Raw genomic sequence first — 21,019 nt, forward strand, 5'->3', positions numbered from 1 at the left:
GCCCCACATCCCCCGCTGAGGCCCCACCAGGCCCCGTAGCCCCCACCTAAGCCCCACAGCCCCCACCCAAACCCCACGTCCCACACCAAGGCCCCACAGCCACCACACAGACTCCACAGACCCCACTAAGGCCACACACCTCCCACCTAAGCCCCACAACCCCCACCCAAGCCCCACAGCACCAAGACTAAGGCCTATAGGATTACAGAAAAAGCCAGCTCCACGCACCGGCATAAAACACAAAGCAGTCCTGGAAAAGGGAGCTTGACAGCAAATTAATAACAAGCCAATTAATCCCATGACTATCAAAGGCGCAGAGAGCTGGGCCGCAAGCAGGGTGAGAGAAGGGCGGTAAAAGACGTTGCCAAAACAGTGAGATCAGGAAAGAGAATGGGGCAACTCTCCTCCAGCCCAAGGGGGCAAAACGCAGCAAGAAGAAAGACCAACAAACAAACAGAACCCAAATGAGGAGATTATACCAGCCTCTCCCAAACAGCCAGTACAGGATATCCCCCAAGTGGTGTCTGGGGTCAAAGAGTCCCGGTCCAAGAGCCTCTCTACTCATCTCTCCCAACCCAAAATCTATTCAGAATGTTTCTTTCTCAAGCGCCCAGGTGCCACCATTTACTGCTCAAGCAGCGGAGCTCGAGTTCTTTAAGACCCCACCAAGCCCACGCGGTCTCCAAGACCCCACCAAGCCCACGCGATCTCCAAGACCCCAACAAGCCCACGCCGTCTCCAAGACCCCACCAAGCCCACGCCGTCTCCAAGACCCCACCAAGCCCACGCATACACTCTCCAGCCAATGAAAACACATCTAAGGATCCAATCCAAATAGGGGAGGTGCAGCCTGAAGAGATCGGCAAGTAATCTGCAAGCAGCAAAACTGAAGGAAGTCTGGCAAAAAAGAGTCCCGTCCGCATCATCTACCCCCTCACCAAGTCCCGCACCTCGTCTCTGTAGAAATAACAAGCAGCGGATACCATCGCCCCTGAGAAGCAATCAAAGGCAAAAATCCCCACCGGTCGGTTGGTCCCCCCAACTGGAGTCTATCCCACACAGCTTAGAATCTTGCTCAGAGGGAACTGGGATCCCATGAATCGCAGGAGTGACCGGCGACTCACAACATCAACGCACTGCCCGAAAGCCCGCCTCAGATCCTCCGCACCCAAGGCGCAGGCGAAGTCGCTGGGCCACGGGCACACTAACACGCGCAGGAGGGCTGATCGACTGGATCCATTGGAGGGCCACCAGGATAGGCAGGGGGATACTTCATATTTAGACTCACAGGAGTGGGCTGATTTGGTAGCATCCTACTTCTCGGGTGCTAACCGCGGGTCCTCACAAAGAATACCCCCAGGGCCCCAGGTACAGGGCGCACCAACATGTTAAACACGCCCAAGTCACGCCACGATCTACCAACGTGTGGGACTCCCTGCTCAGCAGCAAGCAACGGACGGTGGACAGGCTACAATACCAGTCCGATAAGATGGACCTCCAGCCGGACCTCTGGACAGTAGACACGCTACAATACCAGTCCGGTAAGATGGACCTTCAGCCGGACTTTCGGACGGTAGACACGCTACCATACCAGTCCAATAAGATGGACCAACAGCTGGATCTCCGGACGGTAGACTCGCTACCATACCAGTCCGATAAGAGGGGCCTACAGCCGGACCTCCAGACGGTAGACACGCTACCATACCAGTCCGATAAGAGGGGCCTACAGCCGGACCTCCAGACGGTAGACACGCTACCATACCAGTCCGATAAGATGGGCCTACATCCGGACCTCCGGATGGTAGACACGCTACCATACCAGTCCGATAAGATGGACCTACAGCCGGACCTCCGGACGGTAGACTCGCCACCATACCAGTCCGATAAGATGGGCCTACAGCCGGACCTCTGGACGGTAGAAACGCTACCATACCAGTCCAATAAGATGGACCTACAGCTGGATCTCCGGGCGGTAGACTCGCTACCATACCAGACCGATAAGATGGGAGTACAGCCCGACCTCTGGACGGTAGACACGCTACCATACCATTCCGATAAGAGGGGCCTACAGCCGGACCTCCAGACGGTAGACACGCTACCATACCAGTCCGATAAGATGGGCATACAGCCGGACATCCGGATGGTAGACACGCTACCATACCAGTCCGATAAGATGGACCTACAGCCGGACCTCCGGACGGTAGACTCGCCACCATAACAGTCCGATAAGATGGGCCTACAGCCGGACCTCCAGACGGTAGACACGCTACCATACCAGTCCAATAAGATGGGCCTACAGCCGGACCTCCGGACGGTAGACATGCCACCATACCAGTCTGATAAGAGGGGCCTACAGCCGGACCTCCAGACGGTAGACACGCTACCATACCAGTCCGATAAGATGGGCCTACAGCCGGACCTCCGGATGGTAGACACGCTACCATACCAGTCCGATAAGATGGGCCTACAGCCGGACCTCCGGATGGTAGACACGCTACCATACCAGTCCAATAAGATGGACCTACAGCTGGACCTCCGGACGGTAGACACGCTACCATACCAGTCCGATAAGATGGGCCTACAGCCGGACCTCCGTACGGTAGACACGCTACCATACCAGTCCGATAAGATGGGTCTACAGCCGGACCTCCAGATGGTAGACACGCTACCATACCAGTCCAATAAGATGGGCCTACAGCCGGACCTCCGTACGGTAGACACGCTACCATACCAGTCCGATAAGATGGGCCTACAGCCGGACCTCCAGACGGTAGACACGCTACCATACCAGTCCAATAAGATGGGCCTACAGCCGGACCTCCGGACGGTAGACATGCCACCATACCAGTCTGATAAGATGGGCCTACAGCCGGACCTCCGGACGGTAGACACGCTACCATACCAGTCCGATAAGATGGACCTACAGCCGGACCTCCGGACGGTAGACTCGCCACCATACCAGTCCAATAAAATGGGCCTACAGCCGGACCTCTGGACGGTAGACACGCTACCATACCAGTCCAAAAAGATGGACCTACAGCTGGATCTCCGGACGGTAGACTCGCTACCATACCAGACCGATAAGATGGGCCTACAGCCCGACCTCTGGACGGTAGACACGCTACCATACCATTCCGATAAGAGGGGCCTACAGCCGGACCTCCAGACGGTAGACACGCTACCATACCAGTCCGATAAGATGGGCCTACAGACGGACCTCCGGATGGTAGACACGCTACCATACCAGTCCGATAAGATGGACCTACAGCCGGACCTCCGGACGGTAGACACGCTACAATACCAGTCCGGTAAGATGGACCTTCAGCCGGACTTTCGGACGGTAGACACGCTACCATACCAGTCCAATAAGATGGACCAACAGCTGGATCTCCGGACGGTAGACTCGCTACCATACCAGTCCGATAAGAGGGGCCTACAGCCGGACCTCCAGACGGTAGACACGCTACCATACCAGTCCGATAAGAGGGGCCTACAGCCGGACCTCCAGACGGTAGACACGCTACCATACCAGTCCGATAAGATGGGCCTACATCCGGACCTCCGGATGGTAGACACGCTACCATACCAGTCCGATAAGATGGACCTACAGCCGGACCTCCGGACGGTAGACTCGCAACCATACCAGTCCGATAAGATGGGCCTACAGCCGGACCTCTGGACGGTAGAAACGCTACCATACCAGTCCAATAAGATGGACCTACAGCTGGATCTCCGGACGGTAGACTCGCTACCATACCAGACCGATAAGATGGGAGTACAGCCCGACCTCTGGACGGTAGACACGCTACCATACCATTCCGATAAGAGGGGCCTACAGCCGGACCTCCAGACGGTAGACACGCTACCATACCAGTCCGATAAGATGGGCATACAGCCGGACATCCGGATGGTAGACACGCTACCATACCAGTCCGATAAGATGGACCTACAGCCGGACCTCCGGACGGTAGACTCGCCACCATAACAGTCCGATAAGATGGGCCTACAGCCGGACGTCCAGACGGTAGACACGCTACCATACCAGTCCAATAAGATGGGCCTACAGCCGGACCTCCGGACGGTAGACATGCCACCATACCAGTCTGATAAGAGGGGCCTACAGCCGGACCTCCAGACGGTAGACACGCTACCATACCAGTCCGATAAGATGGGCCTACAGCCGGACCTCCGGATGGTAGACACGCTACCATACCAGTCCGATAAGATGGGCCTACAGCCGGACCTCCGGATGGTAGACACGCTACCATACCAGTCCAATAAGATGGACCTACAGCTGGATCTCCGGACGGTAGACTCGCTACCATACCAGTCTGATAAGATGGGCCTACAGCTGGACCTCCAGACGGTAGACTCGCCACCATACCAGTCCAATAAGATGGGCCTACCGCCGGACCTCCGGACGGTAGACATGCTACCATACCAGTCCGATAAGATGGGCCTACAGCCGGACCTCCGGACAGTAGACACGCTACCATACCAGTCCGATAATATGGGTATACAGCTGGACCTCCGGACGGTAGACACGCTACCATACCAGTCCGATAAGATGGGCCTACAGCCGGACCTCCGTACGGTAGACACGCTACCATACTAGTCCGATAAGATGGGTCTACAGCCGGACCTCCAGATGGTAGACACGCTACCATACCAGTCCAATAAGATGGGCCTACAGCCGGACCTCCGTACGGTAGACACGCTACCATACCAGTCCGATAAGATGGGCCTACAGCCGGACCTCCAGACGGTAGACACGCTACCATACCAGTCCAATAAGATGGGCCTACAGCCGGACCTCCGGACGGTAGACATGCCACCATACCAGTCTGATAAGATGGGCCTACAGCCGGACCTCCGGACGGTAGACACGCTACCATACCAGTCCGATAAGATGGACCTACAGCCGGACCTCCGGACGGTAGACTCGCCACCATACCAGTCCGATAAAATGGGCCTACAGCCGGACCTCTGGACGGTAGACACGCTACCATACCAGTCCAATAAGATGGACCTACAGCTGGATCTCCGGACGGTAGACTCGCTACCATACCAGACCGATAAGATGGGCCTACAGCCCGACCTCTGGACGGTAGACACGCTACCATACCATTCCGATAAGAGGGGCCTACAGCCGGACCTCCAGACGGTAGAAACGCTACCATACCAGTCCGATAAGATGGGCCTACAGCCGGACCTCCGGATGGTAGACACGCTACCATACCAGTCCGATAAGATGGACCTACAGCCGGACCTCCGGACGGTAGACTTGCCACCATAACAGTCCGATAAGATGGGCCTACAGCCGGACCTCCGGACGGTAGACACGCTACCATAGCAGTCCGATAAGATGGGCCTACAGCCGGACCTCCGTACGGTAGACACGCTACCATACCAGTCCGATAAGATGGGTCTACAGCCGGACCTCCAGATGGTAGACACGCCACCATACCAGTCCAATAAGATGGGCCTACAGCCGGACCTCCGTACGGTAGACACGCTACCATACCAGTCCCATAAGATGGGCCTACAGCCGGACCTCCAGACGGTAGACACGCTACCATACCAGTCCAATAAGATGGGCCTACAGCCGGACCTCCGGACGGTAGACATGCCACCATACCAGTCTGATAAGATGGGCCTACAGCCGGACCTCCGGACGGTAGACATGCCACCATACCGGTCTGATAAGATGGACCTACAGCTGGATCTCCCTAATATCCTGGCCCTATATGTAGGTGGGATTGACGAAAAACTGGGACACCTCAACTCCCTTATAATTCGAGCTTAAATGAAGGCAAACCTAACATGCGGCTGTGGGCCAAGAATGGATAAGCTGTCATCACTCCTATCAATGCTATGTACCTATTTATTGATTGGAAAAAGGGGTCTGTGGGTACCGAGGCTGTAACTGTAAACAGAGATCCAACTATGAGGCTAGGCCAGGTGAAAGACGAGAATAAAATCACCAACATCAAAGCAAACAGCTGTATAACTGGGAATTCTCCCTCCACCGTTTGTCTAGTGGAGCAAACTAAGAGCGCCCAACCCCAGAATGCCGAACAGAGGCGTCAAGTCAAGAGAAAAGGGCGTTACAAAAGATCGGCAGCTAGCTCTGCTGGAGTTTACCTCCTCTTTTGCCACACACATGGAGATGTGGACGAAACTCAACCTATCCCAATCGCTCAAATAGTAGAGAAAGAAAACTTCACCGCTCAGAAGGCTGAAGCATCCAAAAGCGATCAAAAAGGGGTCTTCCCCCAGGAAACGTCAGCCGCTAAAGTAGAAGATCTCACAGGAGCTTCAAGAGAAGAAGGGTACTCGGGGACACGGAACATTAGATATGACGCACACACTATTCCACTGGTACTGATTATTGGATCTGAACTTTGCGATACTATACATGCTGATCGCATACAAGGTGCTATGGAGCCCTGATGAAGTCTGCTGTCACAGGATACACCATTGACGAAACGTGTTGGCAACTGGGCTAGTGACAAGTCTGAATGTGGACTACGAATCTGATACAGCAATAAAAACACAGTGGACACCGCGACCTCGACATCGATTTATTGAGTGCTCGGAGAACCGTTTCAATATACAATAAAGGCAACTAACTAACACAGGCCGACCCATGCCCCACAGCTCCTACCCAAGCCCCACACCCCTGACCGAGGCCACACATCCCCCACCCAAGCCCCACAGCCCCCACCCAAGCCTCACAGCCCCGATCACGGCCCCACAGCCCCCATTGAAGCTGCACAGCTCCCACCCAAGCCCCACACCCACGACCGAGGCCACACATCCCCACCGAAGCCGCACAGCCCCCATCCAAGCCCCACAGCCCCGACCAAGGCCTCACAGCCCCCACCCAGGCCCCACACCCCCAACCGAGGCCCCACAGCCCCCACCGAAGCCTCACAGCCCCCACCCAGGCCCCACACCCCGACCGAGGCCACACATCCCCACCGAAGCCGCACAGCCCCCACCCAAGCCCCACACCCCGACCAAGGCCCAGCAGCCCCGACCAAGCCCCACACCCCGACCGAGTCCACACAGTCCCCACCGAAGCTGCACAGCCCCCACCCAAGCCCCACACCCCCGACCGAGGCCACACATCGCCACCGAAGCCGCACAGCCCCCACCCAAGCCCCACTGCCCCGACCGAGGCCACACATCCCCACCGAAGCCGCACAGCCCCCACCCAAGCCCCACAGCCCCGATCAAGGCCCCACAGCCCCCACTGAAGCCGCACAGCTCCCATCCAAGCCCCACAACCCCGACCGAGGCCACACATCCCCACCAAAGCCGCACAGCCCCCACCCAAGCTCCACAGCCCCGACCAAGGCCTCACAGCCCCCACCCAGGCCCCACACCCCTCGACCGAGGCCCCACAGCCCCCACCGAAGCCTCACAGCCCCCACCCAGGCCCCACACCCCCGACCGAGGCCACACATCCCCACCGAAGCCGCACAGCCCCCACCCAAGCCCCACACGACGACCAAGGCCCAGCAGCCCCGACCAAGCCCTACACCCCCGACCAAGGCCACACAGTCCCCACCGAAGCCGCACAGCCCCCACCCAAGCCCCACACCCCCGACCGAGGCCACACATCCCCACCGAAGCCGCACAGCCCCCACCCAAGCCCCACAGCCCCGACCGAGGCCACACATCCCCACCGAAGCCGCACAGCCCCCACCCAAGCCCCACAGACCCGATCAAGGCCCCACAGCCCCCATTGAAGCTGCACAGCTCCCACCCAAGCCCCACACCCCCGACCGAGGCCACACATCCCCACCGAAGCCGCACAGCCCCCACCCAAGCCCCACAGCCCCGACCAAGGCCTCACAGCCCCCACCCAGGCCCCACACCCCCGACCGAGGCCCCACAGCCCCCACCGAAGCCTCACAGCCCCCACCCAGGCCCCACACCCCCGACCGAGGCCACACATCCCCACCGAAGCCACACAGCCCCCACCCAAGCCCCACACCCCGACCAAGGCCCAGCAGCCTCGACCAAGCCCCACATTGCCGACCGAGGCCACACAGTCCCCACCGAAGCCGCACAGCCCCCACCCAAGCCCCACATCCCCGACCAAGGCCACACATCCCCACCAAAGCCACACAGCCCCCACCCAAGCCCCACAGTCCCACAGCCCTGATCAAGGCCCCACAGCCCCCACTGAAGCCGCACAGTTCCCACCCAAGCCCTACACCCCCGACCGAGGCCACACATCCCCACCGAAGCCGCACAGCACCCACCCAAGCCCCACAGCCCCGACCAAGGCCTCACAGCCCCCACCCAGGCCCCATACCCCTGACCGAGGCCCCACAGACCCCACTGAAGCCTCACAGCCCCCACCCAGACCCCACACCCCCGACCGAGGCCACACATCCCCACCGAAGCCGCACAGCCCCCACCCAAGCCCCACACCCCGACCAAGGCCCAGCAGCCCCGACCAAGCCCCACACCCCTGACCGAGGACACACAGTCCCCACCGAAGCCGCACAGCCCCCACCCAAGCCCCACACCCCCGACCGAGGCCTCACAGCCCCCACCCAGGCCCCACACCCCCGACCGAGGCCCCACAGCCCCCACCGAAGCCTCACAGCCCCCACCCAGGCCCCACACCCCCGACCGAGGCCACACATCCCACCGAAGCCACACAGCCCCCACCCAAGCCCCACACCCCGACCAAGGCCCAGCAGCCTCGACCAAGCCCCACATTGCCGACCGAGGCCACACAGTCCCCACCGAAGCCGCACAGCCCCCACCCAAGCCCCACATCCCCGACCAAGGCCACACATCCCCACCAAAGCCACACAGCCCCCACCCAAGCCCCACAGTCCCACAGCCCTGATCAAGGCCCCACAGCCCCCATTGAAGCTGCACAGCTCCCACCCAAGCCCCACACCCCCGACCGAGGCCACACATCCCCACCGAAGCCGCACAGCCCCCACCCAAGCCCCACAGCCCCGACCAAGGCCTCACAGCCCCCACCCAGGCCCCACACCCCCGACCAAGGCCCCACAGCCCCCACCGAAGCCTCACAGCCCCCACCCAGGCCCCACACCCCCGACCGAGGCCACACATCCCCACCGAAGCCACACAGCCCCCACCCAAGCCCCACACCCCGACCAAGGCCCAGCAGCCTCGACCAAGCCCCACATTGCCGACCGAGGCCACACAGTCCCCACCGAAGCCGCACAGCCCCCACCCAAGCCCCACATCCCCGACCAAGGCCACACATCCCCACCAAAGCCACACAGCCCCCACCCAAGCCCCACAGTCCCACAGCCCTGATCAAGGCCCCACAGCCCCCACTGAAGCCGCACAGTTCCCACCCAAGCCCTACACCCCCGACCGAGGCCACACATCCCCACCGAAGCCGCACAGCACCCACCCAAGCCCCACAGCCCCGACCAAGGCCTCACAGCCCCCACCCAGGCCCCATACCCCTGACCGAGGCCCCACAGACCCCACTGAAGCCTCACAGCCCCCACCCAGACCCCACACCCCCGACCGAGGCCACACATCCCCACCGAAGCCGCACAGCCCCCACCCAAGCCCCACACCCCGACCAAGGCCCAGCAGCCCCGACCAAGCCCCACACCCCTGACCGAGGACACACAGTCCCCACCGAAGCCGCACAGCCCCCACCCAAGCCCCACACCCCCGACCGAGGCCACACATCCCCACCGAGGCCGCACAGCCCCCACCCAAGCCCCACAGCCCCGACCGAGGCCACACATCCCCACCGAAGCGGCACAGCCGCACCCAAGCCCCACAGCCCCGATCAAGGCCTCACAGCCCCCACCCAGGCCCTACACCCCCGACCGAGGCCACACATCCCCACCGAAGCCGCACATCCCCCACCCAAGCCGCACATCCCCCACCCAAGCCCCACAGCCCCGACCAAGGCCCCACAGCCCCGACCAAGGCCCCACAGCCCCCACCCAGGCCCTACACCCCCGACCGAGGCCTCACAGCCCCCACCGAAGCCCCACAGCCCCTACCCAGGCCCCACACCCCCGACCGAGGCCACACATCCCCACCAAAGCCGCACACCCCCCACCCAAGCCCCACAGCCCCGATCAAGGCCCCACAGCCCCCACTGAAGCCGCACAGCTCCCACCCAAGCCCCACAGCCCCGACCGAGGCCACAGAGCCCCCACTGCCATATTGAGGGCTGTAAGTGACCCCCCCCTTCCACCTCACCTCCGTAGCTGTGAGCGCTTGACTGGTTGGCGGTGTGCGCCTCTGTCTGCCTGTGCAGAAGCGCCAAGAAGTCGTTGAGATCTTTTGATACTTTCCTACACACAGTTCTATATGTTTGATTGACAGTGGCAGCGAGACACTACAACAAGGATGTTCTAATCTAGGCGCTTTCCATTGGTGTTGTGCCTCGCCTGGAGTTTTCCGGCTGTACATGAAATATTAGCATTTGTCTGCAAAGGAGGCCTTTTACACTTAAATAATCAGAGTAGAAGCGAGTGCCTGTCGAAGCTAGACACCCGGGTGATTACTTGCCGTTACTTCTGGGACAGCGGGGGGGGCCTTGGTTTGGGGCGGGCCCTCAGCAGCTCCCCCTTCATGATGATAAAGTTATACAGCTCTGGCTTTTATTGGTTAATGCGCTGAGTACCCGCTCCTACTAATACATGGACCACTCAGTGTCTTAGAGTGTTCACTAAAAGCGCTTTTATGTCTGAAGGGCCGCTTCGTTGAGTTAGACATATGACTTCTGTCTCCCATTCTGCGGTGCGATGATGCTTACATTACACATTACTTACCGGTAATGCATTACTTACCGGTAATGCATTACTTACCGGTAATGCATTACTTGAACCCAGGCTTCCTTGTTCTGATGATTACACGAGGCCTCCACAGACAAGCTTCCAAGCCCACTTTTTTGCAGAAATAGAGAAGTGCAGCAGGCTCCTCCCCCAACCAGGGTTGTTCACCTTCTACGTATTATGTCAAGCTCGCCACATTTGTGTGAACCCCCTAAATGATGATGTTGCCCCACTTTAAGTAATTACGCGCCATTCGTGAATATTTACTCCGGCTGCATGGAAACGGCAGACCGTGGGCGGCTGTTCAGGGTGTTTAGCACGATTGTCTCGCGCAGAATGAACCATCGTGTCAAAACCTCACGAGGATCCGTTCCACGCTAAAGCATGCCACACAATGACGGATTTGCTTGTCATTTAATTATGCCTAATTTCATTTAATGTCAACATTTTGTGTAATTACGCACATGTTGCCCACATCTCTTCTCGTTACCTTCTTTCCCTCCCAGTTCGATGTAAACGGTGGTTGCAGGATCTGGGCAGATTTTTCAGGTTCTGCTTTGAATATTTCTGCAGCCAGGTTGTCTTGACCAGCAGCTTCTCTGTTCTTGAGATCGGACAATAGAGACCATCTCTTCTTTTGTGGCGGCGGTGTTCATGTGCAGGTCTGTCTGCTTCTCGGCTGTCCCTTCCCATCTTGATGCTGGTCTGCTCAAGACTTGCTTCCTGCTCTTCGTCTGGTGTGAGGAGTCAATCAATCAATCAAGAAAGCTTTATTCGATTTTCAAATTAAAATCATAAAAGCGTACATCGAAAAGCATACATTAAGAAAAAATACATGCATATATATACAGATAAAAAAGTTTAAGAATAATTTGTTTTTACATGATCAGAGTCAATCAGTACAATCCCCTGTTAATGAAAATTTATCAAGTTGCGCAAAATGCATATTAAAATTATTCCATAGAACTCCGAAACTTAACAGCCAGCTTTAAAAAACTCATTACTGCAGTAATAGTACATTCATTATCCAGCTGTAATAACCTAAACATGGCCAGTCTACAAGTACGAATTCCCCAGGACTTTAAAAGTGGTTTCAAAAATGCCCCCCTGGTCAGCTGATAAAATTTACAAAAAAGAACACAATGAATGTTGGATTGGGCAGAGGTATCATCACAAGGGCAGAATGGGAGTTCATTTGACCAAGAGTTGCAGAGAGGGAAAGCAATCATACGGTAAAAGTTTCCAAATCTGAGGCGAGTCAGAAGCATTCGAGCATAGCAAGTAGGCTGAGTTAATAGATAATTTTGGAGGCCTTCTTGCATGGTTATTTTTTGGTAATTGATGACTGTGTTTTTTGTTTTTTCCAGGTTCCATCTGTTAGATGTTAGATGGTTTAAGGCCAACTCTCTTAGGGTCTTCCTGGAAACCATTTCCATGGTAGAAGGCCTCGTGAAAAACTCAGGGTGGCCAAGGTCAATCATCATGTTTTTTACGTATGTGAGCCATTTGATATTGGTTAATCCGTCGAGGTTGAGACAGTCAGTGATCAAGTCTCTGTTTAGGAGGTGTGAGGAGTCCGTTTCCTTGTCCATGACGGGGGTGTTGTATGTTGCACAAGATTTACTACGGACTATCCTCGGGCTCTTGTGAACCTTGGCCTGTTGTCCACGCTGGAGGCCTCCTCTGCACGGCTGGCAGCGTTATCCATATACGCCGGCATGTCTGCTCTTGTCATCCTTTTGACTGCCCTGTTTGTTTCTAGGTAGCATTGCTTGGACTTCTCCTGCAGCCTCTCAGATTTGGCCTTCCTCAGGTTGTGCTGCCCTGCTGTCTTCTAAAGCTTGCCCTGTGTCTTGTACCCATTCTTTCCTCTTCCTTGCCTTGGTCCCCAGCATGTTTCCCTTCTCTTCACTTATATTGAAAGGACCTGTTCCCATTTCCCGTTGACTGCGCCTGCGGCGGACTAAGGCTGAGCTTCCATGTGTTTCAGGAGTTGGAACCTGTGTTTGATTTGTAAGACAAATTCCTTCTCAGTCTTGGAGTTCTGTAATGTTGCGACATCAAAGTGCCGTGGTCCTGATGGTTCATGTTCTCTTTTTTCTGGGCTTCTGCTTCACAGGAGTGATCATTAGATGACAGTCACGGCTTTTGTCCGCTTCCCTCCTCACTCTGACATCTTGCCGTGAGCGCCTCCAGTGCCGCTTGCCATCAGGGGGTCAATCCGGGTTCTGTCGCTGCCACTGGGTGAGCACCGAGGTAGTTTGTGGCTGCCAGCAGTACATGCAGTGCTCTCTCTTAGGAGGGGGGCTCCTCAGTGCTCCGCTCTGGCCCACTCACCCTCGCTCCACTCATGGGGAACCCTGTGGGAGTCCCTCTGTTCTGGTGCAAGCCATGACTGAAGAGTTCCCCTCCCTAGGTAGTACTATCAGACATGATAGAGGGGCGAGCAGTGACATCAAGAGCAGATGGAACAAGGCCAGGAAGTCTCGAGGATGCTGAACAATGTGTAGAGTTCATCTCAGTACAACACCAAGCTGAGGCTTTCCCAGGGATGCATTCTGTTCACACTCTTGAATGGATCAGACTCTGGCGGATGATCAAAAGTGACATCACCCAATGGTCAGCCGTCCACACCAGTTACCTGAGAAGAATCTTGCACATTTTCTGTCCGGAAACCATCTCTAGCCAAGAGCTGCTCACCAGATGCAAACAAGCGGGAGCATGGGCATCATGATTATAAGAAAAAGTGGAGAGGGATAGGACGCACCATCAAAAGAGAACACGACTCTATCACAAGAGCAGCTCTCCACTGGACCTCAGAAAGAAGAGAGGCAGAGGATAGGACGCACCATCAAAAGAGAACACGACTCTATCACAAGACAAGCTCACCTCTGGACCTCAGAAGGAAGGGAGGCAGAGGATAGGACGCACCATCAAAAGAAAACACAACTCAATCACAAGAGCAGCTCACCTCTGGACCTCAGAAGGAAGAGAGGCAGAGGATAGGACCCACCATCAGAAGAAAACAAGACTTCATCACAATAGCAGCTCTCCACTGGACCCCAAAAGAAAGAGAGGCAGATGATAGGACCCACCATCGGAAGAGAACAAGACTCCATCGCAAGGACAGCTCTTCACTGGACCACAGAAGGAAGAGAGGCAGACGATAGGACTCACCATCAGAAGAGAACAAGACTCATCACAAGAGCAGCTCTCCGCTGACCTCAGAAGGAAGAGAGGCAGAGAATAGGATGCACCATCGGAAGAGAACAAGATGCCATCACAAGAGCAGCTCTCCACTGGACCCCAGAAGGAAGAGAGGCAGAGGATAGGACGCATCGTCAGAGGAGAACAAGACTCCATCACAAGAGTGGCTCCCACTGGACCCCAGAAGGAAGAGAGGCAGAGGATAGGACCCACCATCAGAAGAGAACCAGACTCCATCACAAGACAAGCTCTTCACTGGACCCCAGAAGGAAGAGAGGCAGAGAAGAGGACACATCATCGGAAGAGAACAAGACTCCATCACAAGAGCAGCTCTCCACTGAACCCGAGAAGGAAGAGGGACAGAGTATAGGACCCACCATCACAGAAGAACCAGACTCCATCACAAGAACAGCTCTTCACTGGACCCTAGAAGGAAGAGAGGCAGACGATAAGACTCACCATCAGAAGACAACAAGACTCCATCACAAGAGCAGCTCTCCACTGGACCCCAGAAGGAAGAGGGACAGAGTATAGGACCCACCATCAGAAGAGAACAAGATTCCATCACAGGAGCAGCTCTCCACTGACCCCAGAAGGAAGAGAGGCAGACAATAGGACCCACCATCAGAAGAGAACAAGACTCCATCACAAGAGCAGCTCTCAATTGGACCTACGAAGCAAGAGAGACAGAGGACAGGATGCACCATCAGAAGAAAATAGTCTCCATCACATTAGCAGCACTCCACTGGAAGGAAAGGAGGCAGAGGATATGACGCACCATCGGAAGAGAACAAGACTCCATCACATGAGCAGCTCCCACTGGACCCCAGAAGGAAGAGAGACAGAGGATAGGAACAACCATCAGAAGAAAACAAGACTCCATTGCAAGTACAGCTCTTCACTGGACCCCATTAGGAAGAGAGGCAGAGGATAGGATGTACCATCAGAAGAGAACAAGACTCCATCGCAGGAACAGCTCTCCATTGGACCCACGAAGTAGGCAAGGCAGAGGCTAGGACCCACCATCAGAGAAGAACAAGATGCCATCACAAGAGAAGCTCTCCACTGGACCCCAGAAGGAAGAGAGGCAGAGGAGAACAGCTCACCACTAGACCCCTAAAGGAAGAGAGGCAGAGGACAAGATGCACCGTCAGAAGAGAACAAGACTCCATCACAAGAGCAGCTCTCCGCTGACTTCAGAAGGAAGATAGGTGGAGGATAGGACACACCATCGGAAGAGAAAAAGACTCCATCACAAGAACAGCTCTCCACTGGACCCCAGAAGGAAGAGAGGCGGAGGACAGGACTCACCATCAGAAAAGAACAAGACTCCATCGCAAGAACAGCTCTCCACTGGACCCTCGAAGGAAGAGAGGCAGAGGATAGGACCCACTACTGGACCCCAGATGGAAAAGAAGATGAGGACAGGAAACTCTATCAGAGAAGAACAAGACTCCATCACAAGAAAAGCTCTCCGCTGGACCCCAGAAGGAAGAGAGGCAGAAGAGAACAGCTCTCCACTAGACCCCAGAAGGAAGAGAGGCCAGGGATATGACACACCATCAGAAGACAACAAGACTCCATCACAAGAACAGCTCTTCACTGGACCCCAGAAGGAAGAGAGGCAGAGGCTGGAACCCACCATCAGAAGAAAACAAGACTCAATCACTGTAGGAGAGTAGGATCTGCACTTATGTTGCCCCCACTTTTTTTCTGATGTATACACTGGTTTCTGACTATAGTCTGGCTGGGTCCCTGCTAATCAGGGCCCCAGTCTCACTGATCTCTCTAAACAACTTGGTGTGCATATTAGATGCACTAGTGATTGGATACTGTGGTGCCTTATGAGCCCCTAGTATATGGTACCTTAGGTACCTAGGGCATTGGTACTTCACAGGCCTACCAGGGGCTGCAGCATGTATTATGCCACCCCTGGGAAGCATTCACAATCTGACACCACAGGCCTGCTACTGCATCCTGTATGAGGTAGTGTTAGCACTCCTCACTGAGGTATAGGTTCCTATATCTCACCATACACACACATATAAACCTATCAGTCACCCCTCTAGCAGGCCCTAACAATCCTGAGGGCAGGGTGCTTGGTTTACTATGTGAGGGGGTGCTTCTGCATGAGCAGGACCCCTCTGCAGCTGGCAGAGTCTATTCTCTACTGCTGTTTGTGGATGCGGTTAAACCATATACTCTTAAGTGCATTATAACCTCGCGGTAAATGCTAACTTTGGAATGACTGCATCAAAACATGTCGTGTTTGGTGTCAAACAACTTGGAATCCTACCCCCACACCAGTAACTGGTGTGGGAGTAGGATCCCACCCTTCTAGAGGGGACGACATGTACCCACTGTACTACACGGTAGAAATCTTTTAGCGCCCTGGCATCACAAAATGGATGCCACCAGCACAGACACCGGGCTGCTCTCCTGCTGCTGACCAAACTCGCAGTGGAGGGAGCCCAACAAAGGGTTTCCTGTCACAGGGAGGTGTCACCACCTCCCAGACAGGATTTAGTGTATTGGAGCTGGGTGGGTGCACTCTTAGTGTGCTTTGAAGTCCTGCACTGGGGGAGCAGTAGGCTCCTCTGTGCATATGCCAGCTCAAACCGGTTCAGGGGCTACCTGCCCTGCTCTGGCGCGAAACTGGACAAAGGGAAGTGGGTGTAACCACCCACTACCCTGACCCTCCTAGAGGAGTGGTCATAGAGCTAGTCCCTCCCATCTTTTCACTATAAAATACCAAGCATTGCCAATGCAATTTAGATTACACCTGGACGACGCTCTACAAAGAATAATCCTGGCCCTTTGACGTTCCACTATCTCTGGAAGACTGAAGAATCTCCCTTGGAGTCAAGGAGTGACTCCCCTGCTTGGCAGGCACCAAAACTCTTCAACAACGGTTGCAAACTTTACCGCTCCCGCCGGAGCCCGTAGTCCCTGCATCCCCTGAAGTGGATTCCCTGACCTCTCGATGGCCATTTTGAGTCCCCAGTGAAGCTGTGGCATCTGCACCCCACGAGTGATGAGGAACAGCAATACCAGGGAACCGTGCACTGATTTCAAGTGCAAGCCCTAATCTACGTGCTATGAACTTGTGCTTTGGACCATTTGTTGTCCAAGTCCCTAGCAGGTCTAGTACCAAAAATCAGCGGCCTACCCCGTCCCGAGTGACCGTGGGCTGTTGTTAAACTTTTCCTGCAAAGGCATCTTGCGGTTGCTTGCCCGTAGGCTAGTAACTCACCTGAAGACTTCCATATCAACTTCAAGGGTTTGCCTGGTTGCTCTGGGCCTGCCCTCACTTACCCTTGCTGGGTAAGTCCATCAGACCTTGCTGGTCTGCACCATTGCCAATCATCACTCCACACAAGACTTGCAGTTGCCAAGGCTTGTTGGCTCCAATCCGGGTGCCGACACTGTCATCAGCTGCAGACGTTGTGGGAACCTTTGAATCCAGCTGCTGGTCATCGTTGATCTCTCCTGGACCTCGTGAGTGAAGAGACAAAACACCATCAACGACCTGAAGAGACGCAACAGCTGTGGTCATCCATCTTGCTGGCCACCGGTCACTGGCAAGTGACTTTGAACTCTGTCCCCTCAATTTCTAGGTCTTCTGCAACTCCAATCCATCTTCGGATTCCAGCGGACACCTCTCCCGTCGTCACAAGCAGCATGTCTTCAGTGATCTCCATTGAAAACAGCATCGCGACCCGACACCAAAGGACACCTATGCACCCGGCTTCCCTGGGTGAGGTAACTCGTGCACTCCGGTGCCCAAGTGTGTGTTGGCCCTCGAAATACTTACCCTGTAAGTTGCTTGCTTGTTGACTTTTGCGAAGTGCACTAAACCTGTAAAATACAAACCGCGACATTTGCCATTGAAACCTATTGGAAACCCGCGTGTGTGTTTAGACACTGCACACGTCTCCTGTGGGCTGATTACTTACCTACTAACACTGTAGAAGTGAAGCCCCAGCGATTCCCAAGGCCCTAGGCCTCTTCATTTTGCAAGTCGAGTTTGTTATACCATTTTTTTAGTATATGGTCTGGTACGCCCCTAGGGCTACAGCCATATTTGTGTTGATCTTTTGAATGTTTACCTAGCTCTAATCTCATAAAGAGATTAGTAGAGTATATTTAGAAATAAATACATATATATTTGATATATATACCTGTGTGGTGTCTTTTCATATGGTAATTCAAGAGATTATAAGGTAAAACAAGCTGCTTTACATTCCTCAGAGACTTAGCCTGAAGGCTGCTCTCCACAGCTACCACTAGGATAGCTTTCTTTAAAAGGTTGTCTTTAAACCTATCTACCAAGAGTCGAATTGGACTGGTGCAAGGTGGCCACTATAACTAGTGACAAGCATATGCCAGGCCAACTTCTCACAATCACAAGAACAGCTCTCCAACGGACCCCAGGAGGAAGAGAGGCAGAGGTTAGGACCCACAATCAGAAGAGAACAAGACTCCATCACAAGGACAGCTTTTCACCGGACCCAAGAAGAATGAGAGGCAGAAGATAGGATAGGACACGCCATCAGTGAAGAACAAGACTCCATCATAAGAACAGTTCTCCACTGGACCTAGGAAGGAAGAGAGACAGATGACAGGGCGCACCATCGAAAGAGAACAAGACTCCATCACAAGAGCAGCTCTCCACAGGACCCCAAAAGGAAGATGCAGAGGAGATGAGCTCTCCACCGACCCCAGAAGGAAGAGAGGCAGAGGTTAGGACCCACAATCAGAAGAGAACAAGACTCCATCACAAGGGCAGATTTTCGCTGGACCCAAGAAGAATGAGGTTAGAGGATAGGACATACCATCAGTAAAGAACAAGACACCATCATAAGAACAGTTCTCCACTGGACCTAGGAAGGAAGAGAGACAGATGACAGGGTGCACCATCAGAAGAGAACAAGACTCCATCACAAGGACAGCTTTTCACTGGACCCAAGAAGAATGAGAGGCAGAGGATAGGATAGGACACGCCATCAGTGAAGAACAAGACTCCATCATAAGAACAGTTCTCCACTGGACCCCAGAAGGAAGAGAGGCAGAGGAGATGAGCTCTCTACCGGACCCCAGAAGGAAGAGAGGCAAAGGATAGGACCCACAATCAGAAGAGAACAAAACTCCATCACAAGGACAGCTTTTCACTGGACCCAAGAAGAATGAGAGGCAGAGGATAGGACATACCATCAGTGAAGAACAAGACTCCATCATAAGAACAGTTCTCCACTGGACCTAGGAAGGAAGAGAGACAGATGACAGGGCGCACCATCAGAAGAGAACAAGACTCCATCACAAGAGCAGCTCCCTACTGGACCCCAGAAGGAATAGAAGCAGAGGATAGGACATGCAGTCAGAAAAGAACAAGACTCCATCACAAGAGCAGCTCCCTACTGGACCCCAGAAGGAATAGAGGCAGAGGAGAGGACACACCATTGGAAGAGAACAAGACTTCATTACAAGAGCGGCTCCCACTGGACCCCAGAAGGAATAGATTGCAGAGGCTAGGACCCACCATCAGAAGAGAACAAGACTTCATCACAAGAACAGCTCTCCAACGGACCCCAGGTGGAAGAGAGGCAGAGGAGATGAGGTCTCCACCGGAACCCAGAAGGAAGAGAGGCAGAGGAGATGAGCTCTCCACCGGACCCCAGGAGGAAGAGAGGCAGAGGATAGGACATGCAGTCAGAAAAGAACAAGACTCTATCACAAGAGCAGCTCGCCACTAGGCCTCGGAAGGCAAACAGAAGAGAGGCCAAAGAACACCTCAAGGTGAACTGTGAAAACAGATGTGAAGACCCTGAACCACAGATGGGGCACCGTACTGGAGCTTGCACAAGAAAGAGAGAAGTGGAGGTACTTTATGGGGGCCGTACATGCCAGTCGGCATAACAGGCAATTATAGGCAGGAGAGAGAGAACCGCCCCTAGGCAAAAGAAGGAACTGTCCTTAGGCAAAAGAGAGAGAACCCTCCTTAGGCAAGAGAGAGAACTGTCCCTAAGCAGGAGAGAGATCCACCCTAGGCAGGATAGGGAGAACCGTCCTTAGGCAGGAGAGAGAGAACCGTCCTTAGGCAGGAGAGAGATCAGTCCCTAGGCTGGAGAAAGAGAACCGCCCCTAGGCAGGAGAGAGAACAATCCCTAAGCAGGACAGAGAACCATCCCCAGGCAGGAGAGAGATCTACTCTAGGCAGGATAGAGAGAACTGTCCCTAGGCAGGAGAAAGAAAACTGTCCCTAGGCAGGAGAGAGAGAACTGTTCCTAGGCAGGAGAGAGAGAACTGCCCCTAGGCACTCGGTGCACACCGTGGCCACTCTCAGGGCTGGCAGTGCGTGCACACCGTGGCCACTCTCAGGGCTGGGAGCGTGTGCACACCGTGGCCACTGTCAGGGCTGGGAGCGCGTGCACACCGGGGCCACTGTCAGGGCTGGGAGCGCGTGCACATGCAGAGCCACAGTCTGCCTATGTCGGGCCAGAGGTGGCTCATGAAGAACCACAGGAGGCACATGGAGAGCCACAGGAGAGACACGCAGAGGTGCAGGCGGTCCATGCAGAGCCAGAGGTGGCCCCTAAAGAACCACAGGTGATCCACGCAGAGCCACAGGTGGCCCACGTAGAGCTACAGGTGGCCCAAGCAGAGCCAGAGGCAGCCCACGAAGAGCCGCATGGGGCTCATGCAGAGCCTCAGGGGGCCAATGCAGAGCCTCAGGGGACACAGGGGAAGCCGCAGGGGGCCCATGCAGAGCCGCAGGGGGTCCATGCAGAGCCACAGGTGGCCCATGCATAGCCAGAGGCGGCCCATGCAGAGCCAGAGAAGGCCAATGCAGAGCCGCAGGGGGGCCACGCAGAGCCGCAGGGGGGCCCACGCAGAGCCACAGGTGGTCCACTCAGAGCCACAGGCGGCCCATACAGAGCTACAGGTGGCCCACGCAGAGCCACAGGCAGTCTACGCAGAGCCTCAAGCTGCTCAGGCTGAGC

Source organism: Triturus cristatus, chromosome 3_1 (genome assembly GCF_964204655.1).
Source record: "Triturus cristatus chromosome 3_1, aTriCri1.1, whole genome shotgun sequence".
In the NCBI taxonomy this organism is placed as follows: Eukaryota; Metazoa; Chordata; class Amphibia; order Caudata; family Salamandridae; genus Triturus; species Triturus cristatus.